Raw genomic sequence first — 19973 nt, forward strand, 5'->3', positions numbered from 1 at the left:
CTCCTGGCACCAATTACAGATACGGACGACTCCTCGCCTGTGCGCTTAAGTGAGGACCATCCGCATCACGTATCACCCAGGAACCGCTCGGCCACACGTGCCACGCCCCCTCACTAAGACGCGAGTGCGGCGATTATTTATTTAAAAAAAATAAAATGAACCCGCTACACCACACCTTTAATCTCCCCTAAGCAGTCAAAGAGCAGGCCTTGTTAGGTTTCACATACAGTAAAACCTTGGATGGCGAGTAACTTGGTCTGCGAGTGTTTTGCAAGACGAGCAAAAATTTTTAATAAAATGTTAACTTGATAAACGAGCGAGGTCTTGCAACACGAGTGCACTTTGTCTGCAGAGCGTCACGTGATCACAATTGAGCCGATTGTGATCTCTCTCTCTCACTGCAGGATTGTGGGTAATCGCCTCCCATGCTTGGTCTCAGTCGGCGTGCCTCACTCGTACAGTCAACATCCATACGAGCGTATACCGTTTACTATAACATTTTGACCACGTGTGTGTGTTTTATTTTGTGTGCGAGCGATGAATGTATTTAACGACAATGCAGTGTCACATTTCCGTGAAATCCTCAAAAGCAACTGATCATTGGATAGGTTCCTTGTTAAAGTCGCAAAGAAAGAAGAAGATTCCAGCGATAGCAGGGATTCCGTTAGTTATAATGAAAGTCGTCCTACATAATAACCTTCCTCCTCGTCCTCCTCCTCTCTTCTCTCTCTGTCTTGACTCCCTCACACCAGCCTTGATTCTTTTCAAAGGTGAAGTGCAGGTTAATTTGTTTCATGTACTTTTACTTTATGCTTAGTATTAATCATTTTTATATGAATATTTTTGGTTTATGGAACAAATCATCTGAGTTTCCTTTATTAATTATGGGGAAATTCGCTTTGATACACGAGTGCTTTGGATTACAAGCACGTTTCCAGAACGAATTATGCTCGCAAACCAAGGCACCACTGTATATGTAAAGCGGATTATCTTCAGCATACAAGTGCAAGGAAATATTGGGGTTTCCAAAGGTAGCATACACACCGAAAACAGAACCAGGCCCTAAAAAACAGAGCCCTGTGGGACTCCTCATGAAACAACAAGCAGACGAGGACAAACCGATTTGCAATACTGATAGCTAGAGGTTGTCACGTTCTGTAGGAAATGTCAGACAAAAGTGGTTGGAGATGAAGAAAAGGTGCAGAGAGTCAAATTAAAAGCCAAAAAGCAGATGTTCATTGTTCTACCATCTGACCACAACAGCAGTTGATCTTCACGGCTCTGAAGAACGCACTTCCTGTATTGCTTGTTCTCATGACGCACAATCAGCAATCAGCTTGTCACGTGTGTTCTGTCAGGAGGATGAACACCCGAAACAGACATTTGTGTTACAAGTCTCCTCATAAGCTCGTTATTGAAAACTTCAAGCAAATCTACAAGGCCATGCAATCATGTGAGGGACAGTTTCAGCAGTGGAAAACTGATTTGTCCGACAGTTTTAAATAAACCTTTAATGAACTCCTAAGAAACAAAACGTGCTGCAGAAATGAAAACTGTGGTAAAGGATGGGCGCAGCATTCAGGAAAACAAACTTGTCACATCCGTGTGATTTAGAGGGTCATAACCTGAACGAGGAAACAGAAGCACTAAATCCAGTTTTCTTCTTCATATAATTTATTAAAAGTATACAAACACTCAACACAATCAAGTCAGATTAAACAAACCTAAATTCAATTCAAACCTCACCCATGAGAAAGAGAGGAAGGCCAACATCCAGAGTTAAACTATCAAGAGTAGTAAAGAGAAAGGAGTCTGTCCTCCCCCAATATAAGTGCTTATTCAAAAATATATTATTGATTAGGGCCTGCCAGGTTTAAAAAAAAAAAAAAAAAAGTTTTGAACAGATCCGCTACGTGAGAATTTGAATTTTTTCCCCAATTTCAAATAGTATATGACATCCATCCATCCATTCATTTTCCAACCCGCTGAGTCCGAACACAGGGTCACGGGGGTCTGCTGGAGCCAATCCCAGCCAACACAGGAACCAATCCCGGGCAGGGTGCCAACCCACCGCAGGACACACACAAACACACCCACGCACCAACCACACACCAGGGACAATTCAGAATCGCCAGTCCACCTAACCTGCATGTCTTTAGACTGTGGGAGGAAACCGGAGCGCCCGGAGGAAACCCACACAGACACGGGGAGAACATGCAAACTCCACGCAGGGAGGACCCAGGAAGCGAACCCGGGTCTCCTAACTGTAAGGCAGCAGCACTACCACCGTGCTACCATGCCACCCACTAGTATAAAACATTCCTTCTTAATATTTTTTGATTTCACTAGGCCAAAAATCAGTCCTGGGGTCCCCTGTGGCTTCAGGTTTTTGTTCCAACCAGCTTCATAATCTGTGACAACACCTGACTGCACTGATTTTTTAAATTTTTTTTCTTATTCTACATTCAGAAAAGCACAGCAGAATGATTCTTATAAAAGACATTTAGAAATATTTCTGCTTTTGCTATTGATTTAAATGCTTATTTCATTCTATTTTGCCCTTTCTCTGTGCAGTTTTCCCCTTCATTGTATTTTATTAATGACAATTAAAAACGAGTAGAGCAGACACCCAGGCAAACGACACGGAATAATCAAAGGCTGCAGGTACTTGAGCGTCAGCCCCACTAATAGATAGATAGATAGATAGATAGATAGATAGATAGATAGATAGATAGATAGATAGATAGATAGATAGATAGATAGATAGATAGATAGATAGATAGATAGATAGATAGATAGATAGATAGATAGATAGATAATCCCCAAGGGGAAATTCACAAGTAGTCAAAAATGAATTAATTAACAATTAGAACACCTAGAAAAGTAGAGTGAAGATCAAAATGAAAATACTGTTAAAAAGAAAAAAATTTCCATAACTGCTTGATACATTTTATTATAGATATAGATATAGATATATATATTTTCATGGCATTCATAGTGAATGTAATTACCCCGATCTACATGCTGTCAAATGAACAAACCACACGCCGTGGCGCAACGTAAAGAGGCTTCACCTTTAGCGCCGACGTCCAACCCCCAAGAGGGGGGTGCAGTGAGTGTGTACGCCCGATGAGCCCAGAATTAGGGCGAAACACGTGTCACGTAGTCTTTGCATTATTTGACAGTAAAACTATTTCAACCATACCATTATATATATATATAAATCCTTCGATGCGACAAGACTTTTAGGAACAGAGATTTTTTTTTTTTAAGTCCCACGAGACACGACTTTTGCCTTGTGATTTCATCAAGTCACATCCTCCTCTCGAACATTTTCAACCAAGACCATGGTTCTCCATCACCAAAAAACGAGGAAGTGAAACGAATTAACGCCAAAAATGTCGATCGGTTACACGGCAAATTGGTTAAATGCATATCAATAGACTATGATGGAACAGTTGGTGGTGATGGTGCGGAAGATGAAAACAACAACTTACAGTATCATGGAGAATATCTACAACTGTTAACAAAGTCTGGTCTATTACAAAATAAAGGAGACCTTGATATGGCATTTGTATTAAAATATTTACAGTTTCCCATTAGAATAGACAATTAACAAATCTCGGAGCCAAACATTCAAAAAAGTAATTTTATTTAATAGAGAGAAAGAAATGAAATTCAGTCACGGGCAGTTATACGTTGTGTTGTATGTATATGTAACAATTCCCATGTAAATAAAAATCTGTTTACATTGTACATTCCATCCCCATACGCGAGCGACAGAACCACAAAGAGGCTAGCAGGTAGCGGAGGCTTTGGGGTTGGCGTGCGAAGTGAGCAGGGGGCAAAGCCCCCTAGTATTATTTATATATATAGTGGCAGACAGTCTGGGTCTATGCCCGGCTGGGATGCCCCTTCACTGTATGTTCAGGGGGAGCAGCCATAGACTGTACAATACCTCCCCCTGGATGCTAGATGTCCGCCCCCCTGGGTTGGAGCAGTGCCTCAGTGTTCCGCAGGGCTCCATGGGAATTGGAGTTGGGCGCTGCCAGGGGGTGCTGCAGCTGGGACTCCTGAGCCCGTATGGGCTGTATATTCACCACACCCAAAAGTGCAGCTGGAACTCAGCATGCAACCACCTGGAGCACTCCTGGGTGGACTATAAAAGGGCCCAGCAACCACCACTCAAGGGCCAGAGTCAGGAGGAGGAGGAGGACGAAGCTTGACGGAGGAGTGGTGGTGAATAAGAAGAGTGTGGTGTGCTGGTACTTTATTGGTGTTTTGGGACTGTGCTGTGGCTGGGGGACACGGGGAAGATGTGCCCTCCAGCTGAAGGAAAATAAATAGTTGTTTTATTTTACGTGTGCCTCCGTGTCCAGTCTGTGTCATGTTGGGCACCTACATAGCGCCTTTTTACAATATATATATATATTAGTGCTGGGCAGGAGCAACTGAAAAAAACTGAAGTTTCCCTATCATACCACTGTCACTACCTTTTGACCAGACCTTGTCGTCATCTTGGCGGAGTGGTGGCTCTGAGGCTAGGGATATGCACTGGCAATCGGAAAGGTTGTCGGTTCAAATCCCGTAAATGCCAAAAGGGACTCTGCTCTGTTGGGCCCTTCAGCAAGGCCCTTAACCTGCAATTGCTGAGCGCTTTGAGTAGTGAGAAAAGCGCTATATAAATGCAAAGAATTATTATTATTAATTATTATCTTGTCTGAGGTCACCAAGCAAGTTGTGATGCTGGAGCCGACAGTCCCATGGGAGAAACGTCTGGAAAAGGAAGCTCAGTAAGTACGCAGGACTGGTCAGGCAATGCCAGCAAGCAGGGTGGAGAACTGTGTGGAGGTTTGCTGCCGGGGCTTTGCAACCCAATCCCTAACTAGGGTCTTCAGTCACCTGGGCATACCCAGAAGGGGGTTAGCAATGGAGAGTTATTCACAAGACCACTAAAGCAACAGAGACAGCTTCTTGATGGCTATGGCTCAAGAGAGGAGTGAGAGGTGGGGGTCAAAGCAACTAGCATGCCGAGCGGACACAAGCTGGCATCAGATCAGCCCCAGCTGGGTCGCCTGGATGAAGGGTGTGCGATGCTTAAAGACCCAAAACATCTAAAAGATTTGAGGAACATCACCGATGATGTGTCCAGTAGCGTCATCAAATGTACTCGCACACTGACAATCCATGTCACAGCGCCACTGCGTAAAGTTGAACAAATTATATCAAAAGGTCAAACATGCGAAGAGATCGACTCCGGAGGCTTGGACTGTTGTCTAATTGTAAGTTACGGTCAACAAATAACATTTTGAGAGGGTCTACAGAGGAGAACCCAATTAATGTCAAGCTACGTGGCGTGGTGGCGCAGTGCTAGCGCTGCTGCCTCACAGTACAAAGGACTAGGATTTCATGTTCCTGGGGTTCCCAGCATGGAGTATGAATGTTCGTCTAGGGTCCATACTGGATTTCCTTCCACAGTTTAAGACTGGATGGGGAGGAGAATTAGTGAGGCTAAACTGGCACACGCGTGTGTGTGTGTGTGTGTGTGTGTGTGTGTGTGTGTGTTCACCCTGCGATGGACCGGCGCCCTGTTTGCCCATGCAGGTCATGCACCACGTAGGGTGGCAATAACAGTCTTAGCATTCTCCATCATCATCTTCCTGGCACAATTTCAACAGTTTCAGGTTGGCAGAGGCTTGCATACAGCCAATACAAGGTTCCAAATCCTGACCACTAAGCAAAGAATAATGTTGGTTCAATTCCACCTGACATTTAAATGTTTCCAAAAACATTAGCATAACGTTAGCAGCATTTCGGATTGGAGCATGAAGCTTCTGACGCATTCCACCACATTCTGTTGAATTCAATCTTATGTCAAAAGGTTTTATGTTTGGGGTGATGCTGGCGACACAAATGGTAAGAAATTGCACTGGAGTATTAAAATCTGGGGATAGTTCATGTTGTTTAGAATTTGTCACTGTCAAATGAATCTCCTGTTGCTGTGCAATGTGCACATTATATGTTGTTACCTTAATTACCCAAGTGTCTGTGACAAGCACCCTGGCACCAGGGGCGCCGGTGGCAAATTTATCAATACGGCGAAACTCATTGTTGAGAGAAGATGCCACAGCTCTCCAGCCTGATTGAGGAAGTACATGGCTTGCAAATGTCCTGGCAACAGGTTATGGGAACTCCATTTCCTCAATGACCAGTAGTATACGAATATGACACAAACCAAAGGAAGAGCAAATGCCAAGGAAAAGTACGGCTGCCATCCATCGCTTGCAAGATGAACATAATATAACTTTTGTTCTGGAGATGCAAAACCCATTCCTACATAATAGCCTAGTGGCAATAAGGAGTGCACAAGAAGTGTCGCGCAGGTCCTCTTAACTCTTTTAGGGCGCATGTCGACAGGAGGGGTTGAGGGCGCATGTCGACAAAAGTCGACATCCAGGGATAGAGGGCGACAATCAGCTGTTAATGGCGACAAATCTCACTGTCACGTCACAGGCATTCCCTCTGTGCTTGGAGGAATGCTAGACTCGTTGACTCGGCAACTAAACCTTGCGTGTGCGTGAGTTGCGAAATGTAAACAATGGCAAGATGGCATCGACATGTGAAAAGGGAGCGAAGAGAGTGCAGAAAAGAAAACACTCGGCAGACAATGTTTTGCGCATTATCGCCGAGTCGGACTCTTGATTTTTCAGAATCAGATTTTATTGACAGTGATCAGGAGATCGAGCAAGAGAGTGAGAAGCCGGCATCAGCTGATCAAACACCAGCCGATGCCGCGCCAGCGGATCTGCTGCCAGTTGAGTGCCTTCGCGCAGCCGATGCAACTATGGCAAGGTTTGCGTGGGATAAATACACAGACATTGATCCGTTGAGAGCCGATCTGGCTACGGGAGTTTACAAGACGGCATGGCTTGCTGTTGGACACGACAGATCACCAGCTGCTGTACTTCAGGCTGCTCTCTCCTGATGCTGCTTTTCAGCTACTGTCAGACGAGACAAACGTAGGCAGAGAAATTTTTTGAATCGCGGGCTGCGGTTGCATCGCATTCTCGTTTTTCAAAGTGGAAACCCACAACGAAAGACGAGATGAAGTGCGCTGTGGCATTACAAATAGAGATGGGACAGAACTGGTGATATAACTTCAGGGAGCATTGGTCCAAACGTGTTTTGTCCCCTGGTGGCTTTGGACAGGTTATGCAGCGTTGTGATAGGTACGTGCTGCTGCAAAGTTTTATTCACTTCTGTAATAAACAGAAGCAAATCCCATGGGGTGAGCCAGGCTATAATACCATACATAAAGTTTCAGAAGATGAAAGAGGTGACAATACGGTTTTCATGCAGGCAGAAAACTTGGTGGCAGTGGCATGGCATGATGGCAAATGGGTGACTTGTCTCTCTACAGTACACACTAACAATATATGTGAGAAAGTGCAGCAACAGACAATTGAAAAATAGGCACCAAAGCAACACATATTGTAAGGAGTGCAGTGTGGCAATGACTGAAATTGGCTGCTTTGAGCGAGATCAGACTTTGCTGTGTAAAATGTATGTGATATGTATGTGAAATCATAGAGTATGCAGGCTCATACAACATGCAAGACAGTAACATTTGTCAAAGGTAAATATTTTTTGTTGATTTGATATGTTAAACAATTGATTTGTGTTCTTTTTTTAAAAATGTTAGTTTTTGGAAAAATATTCAGCCCTGGGAGAAAAGAAACAAAAAAAAAAATTAGCCCTAAAAGAGTTAATGTGGTAGTGAACAAATGCCACGTCCTCGCTGCCAAGCCACCCTGACAGCAAATATTCTACACCGTCATCCCAGCAGACGGGAATTCATTGGGAGGAAAAACGAAGCAAATCGCAAACACCACGTATGCCAACGTAAAAGTAACCTCGGGACTCTCCATATTTACTAAAAGTGAAGGCTGTTTAAAACGAAGCGTGTGCACCGTAAAGCTTCCCCATCGGAGGCGCGACGGTATTCAGGGATTGTTTCTGTGCTTACCGAGAAAAAGACTCCAGCTTCCCCGTGATCCTGCTCAGGAAAAAAGCGAGTCTGAAAGATGGATGGAGGGATAGATGTTTGAAATACCAATGGGGTCGCGATTTCTAAAGGGCTGTCTACAACAACACAGGCTAAGCTCAGGTTTTCTTAATCTGGTAGTTTTTGGCTGGGTAGCCTACTAGACATTAAACGAAGTTGGTTTTGTCCACATATTTACAGCATGAAAAGGTTCTGTCAAGCAATGGTTCAAGAGACCCCACATAGCTCAAAATGAGAACCTTCATGCATCAGGTAAGGACCCTTGAACAAAGGGCATTGACAACCTGGACCATGAGCCATACCATGAGAAACCTTGTACAGAATGAAGCCAGCATAACCCTGATTAACTGCAACACTGCTGGCGTTCTCATGGAGGAATAGCACAGCAGCACTGAGGAGAAATCCTACACCATGGAATTACATCCTGACATAGACGGCTCAGCTGAACAGACAATGAAGAACGGTGGCGCTGGACTCTCCATCAGGTACCCAGGAGGCAGAGAAGAAAGGCTCTCACCTCACTACCCGTCTGTACTCTGCCAGCTTCAAGGCTGAAGTAATGGCCATCCAGACCGGTGAAGCCCATGCTGAGAACATCTCCAGTACTGTTGTCTTCTTCACAGACCCCCCGTCTACCCTGAAGGCATTCAAAAAAAAAATTAAAAAAAATTAGGCCCCGAAATCTGCCAGAGACAAAGAACTGAACACCCTGCAGAGGCAAGAAAAATAGTCACTGACACCCTAGCAAAAGAAAGAAGGATCTACAAAAGAGCAGGAAGACAGATCTACCACCACCTTCCAAGAGCCCAAACCTAATCACCAAGGGTAAACACCAGAAGACCCCATAGCACATGCTGACACGGCTGGAGTAGGTGGCCACATTCAGGCTGCAGACAGCCAAGACCACCTGACTGACCAATCTGAAGCTTTGGTGTACAAATGGTCAGTCAGACCAGTGTCCAAGCCCAGACTGCCAGTGAGATAACCCTACATCTATTGCAAGAACGTCCATTGTACCGTCATAGCCAAACGTCTGAAGAATGACACAAATATTTCAATTTTCACAAAGTTTGCTGCTGCAGTTTTTCTGATGGCAATTTGCATAAACTCCAGAATGTTCTGAAGAGCGATCAGATGAATTGCAATTAGTTGCAAAGTCCCTCTTAAGCCCAAAAAACCAATGCATTTCAGTGCTGCCATAAAAAGGACCTGCTGACGTCATTTCAGTGATCCTCTTCTTAACACGGGTGAGAGGATCGATGAGGACAAGGCTGGAGATCACTCTGTCGTGATGACCGAGTTAGAACAGAGAGGTTCAAAAGGTTGTGAAGAAGGCTTCAGGTCACCCAAGAAAGTCCAACAAGCACCAGGACCGTCTCCTAAAGGTGATTCAGCTGGGGGCACCACCAGGGCAGAGCTTGCTCAGGAATGGCAGCAGACAGGTGGGAGTGAGGTTAAGACTTTTAGAGGGTGGCCTGGTGGGTGTCAAGAAGGGCAGCAAAGAAGCCAAGAACAACATCAGGGACAGATGGAAATTCTACAGAAGATACGGGGATTGGACTGCTGGGGGAAAGTCATTTTCTTTGATGAATCCCTGGAGAATCAAGAAAAAATAAAAGGTGAGCGGCACTACCATCAGTCCTGTGTCAGGCCAACAGTAAAGCATCCTGAGACCATTGATGTCGGCCAAGCCTGTGGGCTCACTCACTCACTCACTGCCTAAAAACACAGCCATCTATATTACTAAACGACAGTTTAATTTATGCACGGACGGCGGACGCACCGAGGCGCATGTGCACAGCGAATCGGCGCCCCAGAGTCAAACCCAGCGGCTTCCCAGAGTCAGTAGGTGGCGCCCAAACAGCACAACCTGTAAACTAAACTTGCTCTAATCCACTGTGCCAGCAGTCAGTGTGGCATATTTGGATCACATGTCAGTAAATCAGTATTAAAAGTAAGTTGAATTATGATTCCTAACAGTAAACGACGCAGCCACAGAACAACAAAGACGAGACCGCATAGATAAAAACAATAAACGGAGGCTCCTACAACGCGCTTCAAAAACACCAGACGCAAAGCAGTCACGGCTCCAAAACGAAAGAGCTCCACTAACAGAAATACAAAAACGAGCACGTATGGATAGACACAATGAACGAAGGCGCCCACACCGTGCTTCTCCAACAGCAGAGGCAAAGCAGTCACGGCTCCAAAACGAAAGAGCTCAACGATTAGTAATACAAAAACGAGCCCGTATGGCTACGACCTGTAAACTAAACCTGAGGTACAGCGTGCATGCCAGGTTGTACAGTATATATGCACAGATGTCAGACGCAACAGGTAAGTCGTTCACACTACCACCACTGCCAAAAGCGAGACTGCATGGATAAAAACAATACATGAAGGCACCTACAACGTGCTTCTGAAACACGCCTCATGACTAGCGGAATCATACGTCAACGTCACCGCCATACTGTGAGTGGCACTGTGGACGCACCCACCCTCCATGATATTTCATCCCTACAAATATCGGAGGGAACAGAAAGTGATTGCCATTCTTGGATTTGCGATTCTTTTGAGAATCGCTGGGTTTCTTGTGAATAAAGAATGGGACCAAAACATCTCCTAACCATCCAAGAACAGTTTGGTGACCCACAATGGCTTTCCCAGCAAGATGGAGCACCGGGCCATAAGGCACAAGTGATAACTAAATGACTCGGGGAACAAAACACTGAAATTTGGGGTCCACGGCCAGGAAACTCCCCATTGAGAACTTGTGGTCAATCCTCAAGAGGCAGGTGAACAAACAAACCCCCACCAATTCTGACAAACTCCAAGCATTGATTATGGATGAATATGCAGCCATCAGTCAGGATTTGGCCCAGAAGTTGATGGACAGCATGCCAGAGTGAATTGCAGAGGTCTTGGGGGAAAAAAAGGAAGGGCCAACACTGCAAATATTGACTCTGCACATAAACTTCATATCACTGTCAATAAAAGCCTTTGAAACTGAGGAAATGCTTGTAATTCTACTTCAGTATCCCAAAAGATCTGAAAACACTGAAGCAGCAAACTTTGTGAAAACCAACACTTGTGTCATTCTTAAAATACAATGCAATGAGGAGGTGTCAGATGGTGAAGACGCCATGGCGGTTAAGTTGTATGGTGGCCTGGAGGAGCTGCGGCGCACAGCAGCATTCAATGGAGAGGCCGGCACGTCCGTCTGAGTGAACGACAAGAAAAAGCAGTTCATCATCAAGTGATCAGTACTACCACTTTACTGTATTTAACTTCATAAAGCACATGTCCCCAGCACAAAGGATAAACCAATCTGACAGCGCGAGCCTGCGGAAGCCATTCTTGGAAGCACAACGGTCTGCTTCGGCGATTATCAGCACGAGGAGTCGGCTTTGGAGATTCCTGCAGCGGTTCCTCTCCCAAAGAAGCGTCACTAAATCTCAGGTGCAAAGTTCCCATCGCGTAAAATGGCAAGCGACCAGCAGCTTTTCGGCACGTCGTCTCACTGTGTGCTGAACAAATAAGATTGGGATCGCGGGGGCAAGAGATGCAAGCAGTGGGCTCAGCCGGCCATCCCTACCTGCGTGCGCATTTCGCGTCCCGCTGCTGGGCATCACCGATGATCCGACAGACGCGGGGGCGAGCACGCCCTTTCCCGCCAGCGAGTTCCCTTTCCCTGGCGTGTCTCATCCAAGCGGGGACTTGGCAGGAAACAATTCAGGGGCGAGTCGGGGAACACACATTTTAAGTGTAAGCAGGAGGATCTCTAAAATTATCGCGATGGGAGTGTGGGTGGGTATCCTGCGATAAGTTAGCGCTCTGTCAAGTGGCTGTACTGTTATATTATCCATACACCATTGAGCAGCACATGTCGTGGGATGAAATAACAGGACCGCAATGCAACATGTACATAAACAAAGGACAAGACAAGTACAGAACTATAATATATACCCCGTGGCTACACCCACATAGTAATGAAACTGGGCAAACTTTAAAAATCAATAGACGTTGGCACTGTATCTGATCGTGTTCAGCTCCGACAGGAGAGCATTCTCCGCGTGCGTGGCCGTGATATCTCTGGGAATCAGCAGCTACCCTGTAAAACACATGGAGCTCTGATCTCGCTCTCAAAAAACGTCAAACGTTACTCCTTAACAATGTGTAGGTGATAATGTCTGTTGAACAAACAGGTAGCGCTAGCTAAGCGGAGGCAAGGTGCACTGCAGCACGTGGCGAGAGGTTGACTAACTCGAAAAGAGGCTGGAGAGAGAATGAGGAAGGCCCCGCCCCCTTGCTCTCGGCCCACAGCCACTCCCTCGAATTTGCATAAATACATCGGTACCTCAAGCGGACTCTGGTACTTAGCGCGATAAGAGAAGTCCCAAAAATCAACCGGAAAGTTCGAGCAGATTATAGAAAACAACCAGATCTAAATCCGTTAAGTAATTATCTCGTGAAAGGGGGGCATATATACTAACAGAACGCGCATGGACCACGAAATTTTTAAAACGGTTACTTAGCGAGCACCTATGGGCCAAGGGTAACCTCCATTCCAAATTTCAAGTCTCAATTCCTTATGGTCCTCGGGAGATGGCAAGGCACGTGACTTCTGACGCTCGCCTCCACATTCCAGTCTTTCTTCGGAATTAAGTGCAATTTAAAATAAAACTCTTTCCTTCCTTGTTGCAACAAGCAGGTTCATATTTTATCTTCTCTTGTTTTCCTCAATAAGAAAGTCCTACTTTATTTTTTTTTATTTCTTTCATTTTCATATACGTCTTTTCAATCAAAGCCTTTTCATGACTCTCTTTTAATACTTTGCCTAAATAGCATTTGTCATTCTATATAATGTCAAGGTATTTCATACAATGCCTAGGGAAAGTATATATAATATTAAAATAATTAAGATATTTCATACTTTGCCCGCAAAACGCCAGGCATTCTATACAATGCCTGCCTTTCATACATTGCCGGGAACATATGTATAGAAGATTAGACAAATAAATAGTAGGTAAGTGAATAGATAGTAATAATTTGAATTCAAATTATTACTAACAGTAAAATAAATAAAAAATAAACAGTAATGACTAGTGTAACAAATGTACTGCATATAAATCGGCTACTTGTGAATTTCCCCTTGGGATTAATAAAGTATCGATCTATCTATCTATCTATCTATCTATCTATCTACTCAGGGGTAGATGCGAGGGTTTGGGGTACACACAGATCTCCGCGTCTTGATAGCCGAAGGGATAGAAAGGACAGGGCGAATTGTTTGTCAGTGTGTATCGTTTTCACATACTGCTTTTACAAACACGAAACGCGCAGGAGTGAAAGCACAATCTCGTTACGGACTCCAAATCTCCTTCTGCAGCTTCTAAGGATTTAAAATCTCTTTTGCAAGTACAAAACTAACAAAAAAATAATAACAATGAAGGCATAACTTACGTTTCCCCAAATAATCTGACCCCTTGAATATAACCTGTGCTATGGCATTGCCCTGAAGAACCACTTTGGCACCTTTATTTCTAAGGGCCTATATGAAACATTAGGAGTCGCGGATGATTGGCTAGCTGAGAATGGGTGTGGCCAGGGGGCTCGGTCTGCGTGTGGATCACGTGTGAGGAGAGCTTCATTCGTGCGGTGCAGCTGAGAAGTCAAAGTAAAGGCAAGCGACGTTAACAAAAACAAAAATCAAGGTGCCAGAGTGGTTCTTCAGAGCGATGCCATAAGGGTGCCATTTTTGGTTCCCAAAAGACCCATCCACATGAAGGTTCCACAAAGAAAGTTTTAAGATGGTAACGGAGTTGTAAAATACTAGTGGCTAGTGATTTTAAAAGGACACTTCCTGCATATACAGTCACACAGGCTGTAGGTTCCGATTTTCTAAACATGTTAGTCAGTCTTTTTTATTTTTGAATCCACTTAGTCCTGAACAAGGTTGTTGGGGTCTCCTGGAGCCTATCACAAATAGCTTAGACCTCCTGGATAGGGTGTGCCAGTCCATCGCATGGCAAACACACACCAGGGTCAATTTAGGACCACCATTTCACATAACCTGTATGTCTTTGGACCGTGGGAGGAAAATAGAAGAAACCCACACAGACACGGGGTGTCCTGTTATTTCTCCTACAATACATTAAAGCTTTCATTAAAAAGACAACTGCAAAGTAGGAAGTTTTTCAAAGCAAAAACAAAAAACAAACTGCGAAATAATCCTCCCCAGAATGAAACGGCGCCTTGTCAAGCTAAGGTTCCACAAGGAACCTCACAAAAGTGCCGTGAAAGAACCAAGATATTTAAAGAGTGTGCATGCATGTTTAAATAAGTAATCAGAAACGTTTAAATGACAACTGGGACGTTTCTTTAGTGTGTAATAATAATAAAAAAAAGGAATGGCATTTGCCAACCTTCTTAATGCAGTCCAGGGGCGTTAGCAGGGAGTAGAGCGTATCCAGTGCAGGATTTATGTATAAGCTACACAAGCTATAGCTTAGGGCCCCCGCCTTCTTGGGGCCCCCCAAAACAAATTGTCCGAGTGAGCATTTGTCATATATACTTAAATACACTACAGCAGTGGTTTCCAAACTCAGTCCTGGGGACCCACTGTGGCTGCAGGTTTTTGTTCCAACCAACTTCCATTTTTCATTGGACTCTTTGCTTAATTAATTAAGTGAGTCATTATTTCCCAGTTTCTGTGTTTTGGAGTCCAATGTAGAAATTATTACACTTTAATAAAAATCTACCAAACTTAGTTTGTACAGTAATCCGTTATATGGGCAAGTCGTTAACAGTATTTTCAACCTAATTTTCATTCTGCTTGTCCAGGTGTTCTGGTTATTTGATTATTTACTAATTAGCGGGTCTGACGCTGAAGTCGTTGCAGCTTTCATCATATGTTTGCTGTGCTGGTTGTTAATTGTCACTATTAGGGTTAAATGAAGGGAACAAACTACACAGGAAAAGGAGAAAATAATAGGAAAACAACAAAAGAGAGTTAAGCATTTACAGCTTTCGAAAAAAATAGAAATATTTCTAAATGTCTTATAAATGTAAAAACCATACTGTTATGTTTTACTCTTCTGTTATTCTGCATTCAGAAAAAAAGACCAGCTAATTAAATGAGATCAGTTGTTCTCGATTTTATGATCAGATTATGGATCTGGTTGGAGCAAAAACCTGCAGCCATAGTGGGTCCCCAGGACCGAGTTTGGGGACCACTGTACTACAGCATTATTTGTCCCAATCAGGCCCGGCCTTAGGCATAGGCGATCAACTCCTTGGTCTAATTTTCACGCATTTCACAGAGCTTCCAGGGGGGCTCCGCCCCCTTCAGGGGGCCCCTGGACCCCCCTTTCGCCTAGGGCCCCATAATACCTAAGACCGGGCCTGAGCGTATCCTCGCTACCATGTCACGCAAGGCAGGAACAAGCACTGGACACTGGACTGAACACACACACACGCACACTCGCGCACACACACACACACAGGCCGATGTAGCGTTGCCAGTTCACTTAACCTGCATGACGTCACCTACGGAGGAAACACAAGTACACAGAGACGGGGAAGCCCTGCAAACTCCACGCAATAGTTACTGGGGTTTTCTTACTGCACGGCCACCGTACTGCCCTAAATAAATAAAATACACAAAAAGTAAAAAGCAGAACATCATCCAGCCGCAGAGTCTCAACCCTATAGCTTCGGTTTGTACTGCAGCGCTTATCTGATCCCATTATCGTAATCACTTGGACGCCACTGTCTTTAATATTCTCTTCGTGGAGACCGCGGACGAGAACTTTACCTGCGGTTGTAATCTGATGGACTATTTAGTGCATAGCTGGCGGAGTCAGTCGGCCCAGCCGTAGTGTAAGGTGCAGTCCGTTTGTTGAATGCCTGTATTGTAGAATTTTGCTGGTTAGTAAATCCGCTCATGCCGTCTTACCTCCTTGGTTTCATTGAACATAACGGCAGTAAGGCCACCTGTACCGCTCAGTGATCCGCGCCACTGTTGTTCAAATATGTCAGAAGCGGGTTTTAAATTGAAAAAGTAAAAAGCCCTAAGGATCGGTGTGTACAAAACTCTCCGAGGCTCCACTCAAACGCAAAGCGGGCTTGTGACACGAAAGGAAGTCGCCACCGGTGACCAGGCACCGTCAGATAACGCCAGCTCCAGGTAGCTTGCGCGATCACCGACTGCACTCTTGGCACAGAACTGATAAAAAGGATTTAAACAAAAGAAGAAAGAAAAATGAATGAAATCTAAAGTAGCGAGCGCAGCTGTGTGGGCGAGGCCGCCAAACTGATAAGCAGCCTAACAAAGGAATAACTGTGTTCGGCATCTTCAAAAAATACAAAAGGAAAGAAAAAATGATTACACCAGAGATTACTTGATTTACAGCTAGTGCCAGATAAACAGCGAGTGCCAACATGGACCCACGCCTCGCAAACTGTGAGTCTGTGTAAAAGTACGGGGAGCAACTTTTGGGGACAGCGGGTCCCGAGCAGCAGGTGCTGAACGCCGAGATGTCGGTGGGCGCGGAGTCTTTGGATCGGCATCTGCCTTACCTGTGAGTATCAGCCTGTCCAGACTCACTGCACAGACAAAGAAGAAAGCCGCCGTGCCCTCCGCAGACAGAAACAGGGCCACACCATGCCAGCCTGCCTCTCGCGCTCAGTCTCCGCGAGAGTCATGGCTTCGCCACTTATACTTCCTGCTTTATTCTAAAAGATAAAGGCAAGCGTGTGCTTGTTCGCGTGTGTGTGTCTGTCCGGTATGCAAAAAGCCACCGTCGAACTGCTCTCCGACAAATTTGGCACAAATTCCCCACTTGCTATAGTCCGTTGATAACATTTATTTGATGCGCTCACCCCCGGCAGCTCGGGTTTCTGTCTTCTATTATGCATAAACGTTTATTTACACCGGCAAAAGGAAATCAGCAAGTAACAAGAAGGAGAACGAAATGCACCATTATCTATTCTATAGTTACTGTAGTTATTAGAAATTAATAAAAGTGTGTCATAGTAGGCTTTGGACTCCATAACCTCAGGTTGTGCATTCAGATCCCACTGTGTGACCCGGAGCAAGACACTTCCCCTGCTTGTGCTCCAAATGAAAGACATTTTTAAAAACGAACCAAATTGTATCTCAGATGTCGCAAGCTGCCTTGCATTAAAGGTGTCCGCCAAAACATAATAAGTAATAATCCCATCTACACTGGTGAGATCATGACAGCTTTAGCTCACATTTAACAACACACGCCCATACCTGCTATATAATAAAGAACTAAGGTGTGTGCGTGTCTACTCCCTCAGAGCAATCGGATTGGTTAAAGTCTGGCTTTGGTGGGAATCGGTCAGTTTGACTTTGGTGATGTGACAAAAGAGAAAGTGGGAGAGTGAGATTCATGAGGAGGAGGAAGAGTAAAGGCACATGCCCTCAAAGACAGAAAGTATGAAATCAGAAAGGAGGAGAGAAAGGTGCCTGAAGCAGGCATTATGGGAACGGCCTTGAGAGAGGGGGCGCTGGTGAAGAGACATTCAGACACATGCGGGTGCAGAGAAAAGGCACTGGAAGGACACAGGCAAGAGATAGCAACAATTTTTAATTCTTTTCTTATCTGTAGCTAGTATGTGTATTTTTATTATATATATATATTTTTATTATATATTATATAATATATCCATCCATCCATTTTCTAACCCGCTGAATCCGAACACGGGGTCACGGGGGTCTGCTGGAGCCAATCCCAGCCAACACAGGGCACAAGGCAGGAACCAATCCCGGGCAGGGTGCTAACCCACCGCAGGACTATATAATATTATATATATAAATAATGAATGAATGAATGAATGAGAGAGAGAGAGAGGGAGAGAATAATTTTAGTATAGTAGGCAGGATAACAGTCACAAGAACAACTCAAGACTATTGCAAAGGTTTGGGGCAGCCAACCATATAATACTGTATATCCTGGCTGCAAAAGGTTGAATTGAAACAAGTTGTTTACAAAACTGAGTCCAAAACAGAACTGACTATATGGAGGTAAGTTGGTGGCTTTAAAGGCCGGTGGAGGAAGTGATGTCATTTATGCCAGAACCGGACGTGGCGTCTTCAGGGACCAGAAGTGACATCATCAGATGTGCCAGAACCTGATGGGATTTCCCGGGAATGGTCTCCAAGGAACCGAGAGAGAGACAGTCAACACACTCCGCCGCCCCCTGGTCTGATGTAGAATTACAATTACTCAAGTCCTTTAGCTGCCTCCTATTCACATGTGTGTGACAAATCTATATTATATATATATATATTATATATATATATATATATATATAAAAGCAAAATACCAGTCACTCATCACGAAATCTCCCGAACCATGAGGACTTGGGACTTGAAATTTGGAATGTAGGTTACCCTTGGCCCATAGGTGCTCTCTAAGAAATGGTTTTAAAAATTTCGTGGTTCAAGTGCAAAATTTCTTAGTTTTTTAGACCCGTTTGTATGTCTGTCCGCTTTTCACGTGAGAACTACTTAACGGATTTAGATTGGTTTTTTTTTTTTTTTTCTATAATTTGCTTGAGTATTCCATTGACTGTGCGACTTTGTCATCGTGCTAAGTATCATAATTTGCTTGCAGTACCAATTTATTACCGCAAATCTGAGAGAGACTCATCGGGCTGTGGGGTCCTCATCACTCATGCGTCTGCCTCGGGGCGTAACCTTAACTCGGCTTAGTTAGAGAACTACTTAACGGATTTAGATCGTTTTTTTCTATAATTTGCTTGAACATTCCGGTTCATTTTGTGACTTCTCTCATCGCACTAAGCATCATAGTTCGCTTGCAGGAGTGATATATTCACTCTAATCTGAGACAGAGGCTGTTTGCGGAGGGGAGGGGGAAGCCAGGCAGGGTCTTCCTCACTGTCCTGTTTCACTAATATGCAGGTGAAGCCGCGGAGGATGGCTAGTGTATCTATATATATATATATATATATATATATATATATATATATATATATATATAAGGTGTGTGAAATAGTGAGAAATGCTCACTGTACATATATTTTAAATGGCTGATACACATAGGCTGGCATCCTGGCCAGGGTTGAGCAGGGACCCTTAACGTGGCCACAAGGCCAGTGTAATGGAAAGGAAACACCAAGTGAGGGAGATTCTGGAGTTTGGGTGCTGCAACACCCCTTGGTGGTCCCAAGTAATGTATTGAATGCGGGTCCCTGTCAAGCAGACAGCCAAGAATCCTGCCGACTACGCCACTTGTGACCACTTCAGCACTGCAATCTTTCCCTTAATAATTCCTTCCATTAATTTACAGGTAATGCACTTTAAGCTTTACTGGCCTATAGCCGCTTCAGTCTGTCCGCTCACCCTTTTTATATAACTGGATAATAATTTGCCATTTTCCAGTCCTTCGGAATTTTCCTAGTGCACAGTAACTTTTTAAAACTATATATATATATGTGTCAAACTTCCTAAAATGTGTTATTTTGTACCGTTTTCACCAACATTTCGGTTATTTGCGGTCACCGCTATTTTGTCTTCTCGTTGTGCTCCCATGTTAGGGGTGTGGCCTCAGAGGTCATGACCTGCATTATTTACGCGACTGATTATACAATTTCCTTATCCCAGTTCATGGATTGTGACTAGTCATTCTCGCAGTTTAGTTTCAACTCTTGGCTCGGATTTTTTCTTCTCGTTTTTGGCTTTGACACCATGCGGCAGATCTTTCGGGTTTCATCCTGACTGCACTTCTTCTTCCAGCTCGCTAGCAATACACTCTCTGCCTCCAGAAAATGTCCACATATCCAGCCGAATTTTACTCTTTCCTCCAACCTTCTGTCAGCTCAGACAGGATACCGTAGTAATGACTATCATTTCTGT

General features: G+C 44.3%; 1 protein-coding gene and 1 pseudogene across 3 annotated transcripts in view; both read right to left on the reverse strand.

Annotated features, from left to right (window-relative positions):
* mgat3b (beta-1,4-mannosyl-glycoprotein 4-beta-N-acetylglucosaminyltransferase b) overlaps window positions 1–19973 on the reverse strand; it is a 141234-nt gene that overhangs the window by 62352 nt on the left and 58909 nt on the right. Inside the window, exon 1 of one of the 3 annotated variants that reach the window (XM_028815118.2) lies at window positions 16646–16781. The exons of the other annotated variants lie outside the window; for them this stretch is intronic. The gene's annotated coding sequence lies outside the window, so the exon portion shown is untranslated. Of the gene's footprint in view, window positions 1–16645; window positions 16782–19973 lie in introns of those variants that run through there. 3 annotated transcript variants of the gene reach the window in all.
* On the reverse strand, window positions 5325–7928 carry LOC114661895 (E3 ubiquitin-protein ligase TM129-like; annotated as a pseudogene).

This window comes from Erpetoichthys calabaricus, chromosome 12 (assembly GCF_900747795.2).
Source record: "Erpetoichthys calabaricus chromosome 12, fErpCal1.3, whole genome shotgun sequence".
In the NCBI taxonomy this organism is placed as follows: domain Eukaryota; kingdom Metazoa; phylum Chordata; class Cladistia; order Polypteriformes; family Polypteridae; genus Erpetoichthys; species Erpetoichthys calabaricus.